This window comes from Gavialis gangeticus, unplaced genomic scaffold, assembly GCF_001723915.1.
Source record: "Gavialis gangeticus isolate Ggan-Ray unplaced genomic scaffold, GavGan_comp1, whole genome shotgun sequence".
Taxonomy (NCBI): Eukaryota; Metazoa; Chordata; order Crocodylia; family Gavialidae; genus Gavialis; species Gavialis gangeticus.
The window spans coordinates 2,471,036-2,477,360 of NW_017728960.1; the positions used below are offsets into that span (position 1 = coordinate 2,471,036).

Sequence of the window (6,325 nt, forward strand, 5' to 3'; positions counted from 1 at the left end):
GAGATTACAGCTTTATTAAACAAGAAAACATGACCATTAAAAAAAAATGAGGAGGTTGAGGACTGCTGCAAGGGCTGGAGAGGCTGCTGTAGTATGTGTGTGGATAGCAAGCAAAATATCAAAGGCACGGGGGAAAAAATATGAGGTCTGCTTTAAAAACATGATAGTGTAGCAGAGGCAGTGGTGTTAGTCTTTGTGGTGCATATTTTGGGGGCTTTCTCATGGGCTTCCAGAGATCCAGTCTCACCTTAAAACTTTTTCCTTTCAAATGTCTCAGGTCCTGAAACGTCTCAACCAGTAACTCCATGAAATATGGAGTAACACTTCAGTTGTGTTTATATCAAGCCATGTAGCGCAGTGAGAACTTCCACGTTTGCCATGTCTATGCAGGTCTCCTTTGGGCCAGAGTTAAAACTCTGTCGTCATATCTAGTGCCAGATATTATTTTAGCGTTTTGTTAGCAGGATGTAGAAAGTTAACTCGGAGCCAGAATCCACATGCTGAAAGGTTATAATTTGGGCTTCTATCACCTTAGCTCGGCCGCTGAAAGTTTTTGCCAAGACATTTACTTCTATTTATGTCTGCTTGGGTCACAGTCATGCCAGGATTTAAACAGGTACTTACATTTAATCTTGAGTTTTCCAGGAGGGTCGCTCTGTTTGAATAGGTGACAAGGTGATTGTATAAATTAGACCTTGCCATTTTTTTCCCTTTTTTTTCAGGTAGAAGGAGAAAAGCCCAGCATGGATGGAGCATTCACAGGAGCAGTCCTATTAAAAAGCCTTCTTAGATTTTTCCTGAAGTGCTATTTGCTCTTAATGGTTATTTTGCAAAAAGTGACAGATGTATTAAATCGTTACAGGAGAGCAGGTCATTTTGAATCCCAAGCAAATAGCATATAGGAGAAGGAACTATTTCCAAGTCAAAAGTCACTTAGGTCTTTCATTTCTACTCTTTTGCTGCCATAAAGCTAAAAGATATTGAAAAGGACACCCCTCATGGGGCAGAAGATAGATGGTATTCAATAGCACATGCACTGAAATATGTAGTGCGGGTGAAATGCATGCTTATGTACAGGCTGGCCCAATGCTACAGACCACACAAAAGGAATGATTAGCCTCTTGCTTCTGAACTTCAGGGTCTGTTAGGTATTGAATGGCACAGAGCGGAATGGTTCATAGACAAGAAATGGAGGAGAAAGGAAAACCAGGAGGTAAGTGTTATGATGCTTTTAATGAGCATGAGAAGTGATGCATACAATTGCAAATGAGATAATGAAGTAGATGAGGAAAATATTTCCAGGGTTTCAAGAGAGGCTTGGATGAACTGCCCCCTCCAAGGTTTTGCATTCTGAACACCATACTCTTCCCCGTTCCAACTGTAAAGTTTAATGAGCATGGGTGAACTTCCATTGCTTCTAGTTACTTATTGTCCCCTGGTCAGCATAAATCAAGCACAGCAGAATATGAGTAGAGAACAAAGCTGTGCAACCATTATAGCATAGATCTGAAGTAAAATATAACAAGCAAAAGATGTGTATGTCATTAAAAAAATAAATCCTGGTAGAGCTGGTTGGTAATTTTGGGGTTTAGAATACTTTTCCCTCTGTACATTCTCGCTCAATAAAAATGAATCGCCGTAGGACGTTTGATCAGTTTTGATGAAAATTTTGTTAAACAAGGTATCAAAGAAAAGTTTCAACCGTACCATTCCTGGGCATGAGCAGAGTGGAACTTCTCAATTTTCCATCTCCAGATACACTTTTTCCCCTCAATAATGTACTTTATATGGTAAATGACAATGTGATTTTATTTTAAAGTCAAAATGGAAATAAACATTTTGAAGGATCAAAACAGAACATTTTTATCAGCTCTGGACATCATTTTTTATAACTAATTTCATGGAATTTTGCAGGTTTTTTCCTGACACATTTCTGGGGGAAAAAAACCCAAGTTTGAAAATAGGGGGCATGTCTACACATGCATTTTAATGTGCATTAGCCTATTTTAATGTGCATTGAAGTGTCACATAAAACCCATGTGCTTTCCCTAAAGCACATTAAAATAGACTAATGGGCCTTTTTTGGTACCTCACAATAGAGGTAGTAAATTTAATGCGCATTACCAAACATGTATTAGTGAATGTGTAGATGCTCCCAGGTGGTTTTCCAGCTGACTGGATATTCCAGCTCCCACACACAGCTCTAGTGCCAAGCATTCACAACTTCCATTAGCCGCAGTGGAAGTTGTGGGTGCTAGGCACTTCTAAAATCCATAATCAGCAAGCTCAGCCATGAATCTGTTCCTTATTTTTCATGTTTGCTTACTTCTTGTTCCATGGATAATCGTGCTGGGTTTAAAAAGGCCCACAGTTCCCATAGGGGAAATCACCAAAAGGTTCAGAATTACACAAGCTCCCAGGACCACATATTCCCCCCAGACCAAGAGGGCCCTCAAACTCAAAAGATCTCTTGGAACCAAGTAAGCGCTCCATGTCAAATAAAGCAGAGGATCCCACCAGCGTCTGCTGAGGGAAAGTAGTGAGAATTGGGCCAGGGTATATCACAGTACAGGGTTGCCCATCTTCCAGCTCAGTTTCCACTATCCTGTCCGGGTACTGTACGGCATGAATCTCATTGGAAGTGACAGCGAAAGGCTCTGGGCATGGTGGCAATGTCACGCCACAAGGTGGGTAGGGTATGTCGTAGCAAGACATGGGATGGAGGCAAACCTGCAACACACAAGAGCAAGCAGAATAAACATGATACACACACGTATGTGAAAGAGGAGGTCCTGAGGTCAGGTGCTACCATTATGGGCATAAGCTAGAAGGAAGGACGTGCTGGGCCATGATGACTTGTTTCTCCTGGACTGTGCTCACCTCATGCTAACTCTGTGCCTCAGTTTCCTTCAGGTGTTGTGAGGATTAACATGGATGCAGGATATGGGGCAGCTGATTTTGTTAATAGGGTCTGAAATAGTGGAAAGGAAGGTGAAGGGAAACTCAGGAAACAGGATGGGAGGACAACAGAAGGGAAGGGATAGCAATGGTGACAACTGGAAATGTGTGAGATCATGAGGGAGGAATGAGAGAAGTTGGAAGGGGCTGGTTAAGAGGTGGGTAAAGGGGATCAGAATTAGGAGGAGGAGGCTTGGGAGAGTGGGTAAAGTGGACATCCTTTGCTAGGCCTGACTCACTGCCCTAGACCTCCCAGGTGTTTTGCCCCACTTGCTCCAGTTTTCAGGTATCAGCCCTAGATGTGAGCCAATGAGTTTGCTCCAGGGACACCCCCCTCCCATTCCCTTCACACTCAAATGTGCTAAGGGATGAGGGCAAGTGACTTTACCACCACTTCCCTCCATATGGTGCATATACATGGGTGAGTGCAGCATGCTCAAGGGTGATGCTCTCTAGGGGTATCAGAGTTATGGTGCTGATATGCCCTTCATTGCCAACCATATCTGTCCCTATCTGCTTCCTTCTCATCCTCTCATCACATTAGCCCTTGGCCCCTCTTAATTGACTCTGAACTTCTCTTACTCTTTCCAGGAGGGGACGCCTGTTACCACCATTACTGGCTTTTCATTTTTCTCATCCTTCTGTCCTCCTATTTATAATCCCAGATGCTATTGAAAAGGCTAGAAAATGTTCTTCCCCATCCTTTGCACACTGTAAGCATCATAGCACTTGTGGAAAAGCACCTCGGGTCACTTGCTGAGCAAGTAGAACAGCATGGGCCAGACCAGAGACGCGCCTAGTTGATGATAGCTTTATTTACACTCTGGATTTCAGTAGCATTGAGAGTGAGGCCCCATTTTCTGGGGCATTGTATAATCACAGAGTAAAAGAGAGTCCCTGCCCTGAACAGTGCCCACACTAATTAGGCAAGGAAAAAAAAAAGAAAGGAGGGAGGGATAATTATCTTCACCTTAACAATGGGAAGATGATACACAGATATGACAGGGCTGACAGTTTGAGTGATGAGCTCATTAGCAAGAAGGGCCCCCCCACTGATCTGCCTACAATCAATCAGGAAACTTGTAGGAGGGTAGGAATCTAAACGCAGGGTCCCTGTGTCTAAATTCAGAGCCTCCACCCTACTGTTACCCATTATCTCTTGTTTTTCCATACCCGTACCCACTCAGGGCTACATCTGGAGGACATGCCTTGGACTTCAGCAAAGCAGGATGAACTCCACCAGTGCAGGAGCTGGATAAAAAAATTACTAGTTCTGCTATAAACATGAAAAAATTGCCAGAGGGAGTCTCACCAGCATGCCATCTAGCAATGTGTGCTGCCACTTATAATACCCACACCACGTCATTTGGACAGAAGTATTAGAAGCCTCAATGTGTCCATTGCAGAACAAACTGCCCATAGAAGTTTGTGCTAAAACCCCATCAAAAGATGTTTGTGCTAAGGCCTATTTCTATATTTCTATATAAAATTATACATGACCCTCCAAACTTCAGATTTATGTTATATAAATAGAGATTAACCTACAAACAGCAACAAAACAATTATTTAGTATCTGTTGCCAGTCTATAGAGGTTTATGAAAGTATTTGGGGGAAATTCTATAGCTAGTGAAAGGTGGTATTTTTTTTTAAATACAACTAACAATTGGAACACATATATATATATACACATATATACAGGGAGAGATCAAGAGAGAGATATCTATATATGTGTATATATGCATGTGTGTGTTTGTATGTATGTACACACACACACATAATAGAAGTTATTTGTATTTTACTACAACTAACAACTGGAACATACACACACGTGTGTGTGTGTCTGTGTGTGTGTGTGTGTGTGTGTAAAAAAAGAAATATATGTATTAAAACTCCAGGGTTTTTCAAAATGGTTTGTACATCAAATTCACTTAAGATACAGGTAAAATGAATGAGGGGTTGTGGGCTTTTTGGGGGGTCCCAAGTTATCTATGTCACTTGAATACTCCAGCCACAGTTTATGAAGTCTACAAGCTCCAGTGGTAGAAACTGGAAAACTATAGAAACAATTCTTTGTGAAAAGAACCACATGGTGTTTTTGCAAGATTTAATCCTAAATTAAATCCATGGTTACATACTCTTTGGATAGCAATAAATAATTCATTCAAAATGGACTTACCCTGGTCTCCAAGGAGAATATGTCAAGAGAAGTGGTGAGAAGAGCCCTGGGTGGTGAGTGCTTTTATATGATTCTGAGAGCGCCTGGAGGACCTGAGACACCCTTTATGCACACAGTCCTAATTAGTTGCAAAACAAACTTTGCTGCATGCATAACTCCTTCATCTAATGAAATTGTTTTGCTTGCTGTTGGTGCTTATTAGCTAATTTTGAACTGCACGTAGCATGGCATCATTATTGTTTTATGGGTCAGATAAAATTCTTGATATCTTTCCACTGACCACATTTCAGTTATGTGAGGAATTAACTGGGCTCCATTCATGTACTTTTTTTTATCAGCTTGAATACATGAACCCCTTCAAGGAAGCATGAAATGCTGCAAAGCACAGGATCCTACTTCTGTCCTTCATGCCCAGCCTGCTGTACACGTGCAAGTGAACCGCAATTTAACTTTGCAAATTGCTAGTGAAGAGCTGAATTTAATCCACAGTCTCTTCAACTTCTGTAAGTAGCCATGAAGGCTCATATCCTATTAGTGTATAACCTCAAGATATCCAGATGGCACGTGAACAGTTTTTAGGCATCTAAGACACTATATGCAACCCTGTTCTGTGCCACTGGCCCAGGTCCCATAATGCACCTTGATTCTTTAAGTGCTTCTGTCTTTCCCTGAAATGTCCTTAAATGACTAGACTTGGCTTGTTGTACACATTCAGAAGCGACTCAATATATCCCCCATGGTCTCTAGTGCCACTTATAGATTTATAGATACATAGATGTTAGAGACTGGAAGGGACCTCAGAAGATCATCAGGTCCAGGCCCCCTGCGCTTGCTTTCTTCTGTGATCCTGTCCTATGTGGAATGGTCATCAATTCCACTCAGGTTCCCTGTTCAAAAAGAAATGTTTAATGCCTCTGTTTGATGCCCAGGAAGTATGAGACCTGGGGTCTGAGCCCACCTCTCCTTTAGGGAATTTAAACCCACACCTCTGGTTTCCAAGGAGAATGCCATAAGCTCTAGCCCATGGGATAGGCAGAGCTGGGGAGCTTCTTCCATTGCTCTTCTAGCAGCTGGTCCCTTGGTGGAAAGGAATGTGAGCATTATGGGGCCGGAAGCAGAGCCTGTAAGAGGAAGTGTGACTCAGTATCCTAGTGGTTAGGGATTTACCGGGGGGGGGGGGGGGGTTGGGT

The 6,325-nt window shown here is 42.3% G+C and overlaps 1 long non-coding RNA gene across 1 annotated transcript; it reads right to left on the reverse strand.

Annotated features, from left to right (window-relative positions):
* Positions 1-1,214: 1,214 nt before the first annotated feature.
* On the reverse strand, positions 1,215-5,205 carry LOC109302641. The gene is made up of 2 exons (XR_002098884.1): positions 5,136-5,205; positions 1,215-2,730 (listed from the first exon to the last, which is right to left on the reverse strand). It is a non-coding gene; the product is annotated as an uncharacterized LOC109302641 (long non-coding RNA).
* Between the last annotated feature and the right edge of the window lie 1,120 nt (positions 5,206-6,325).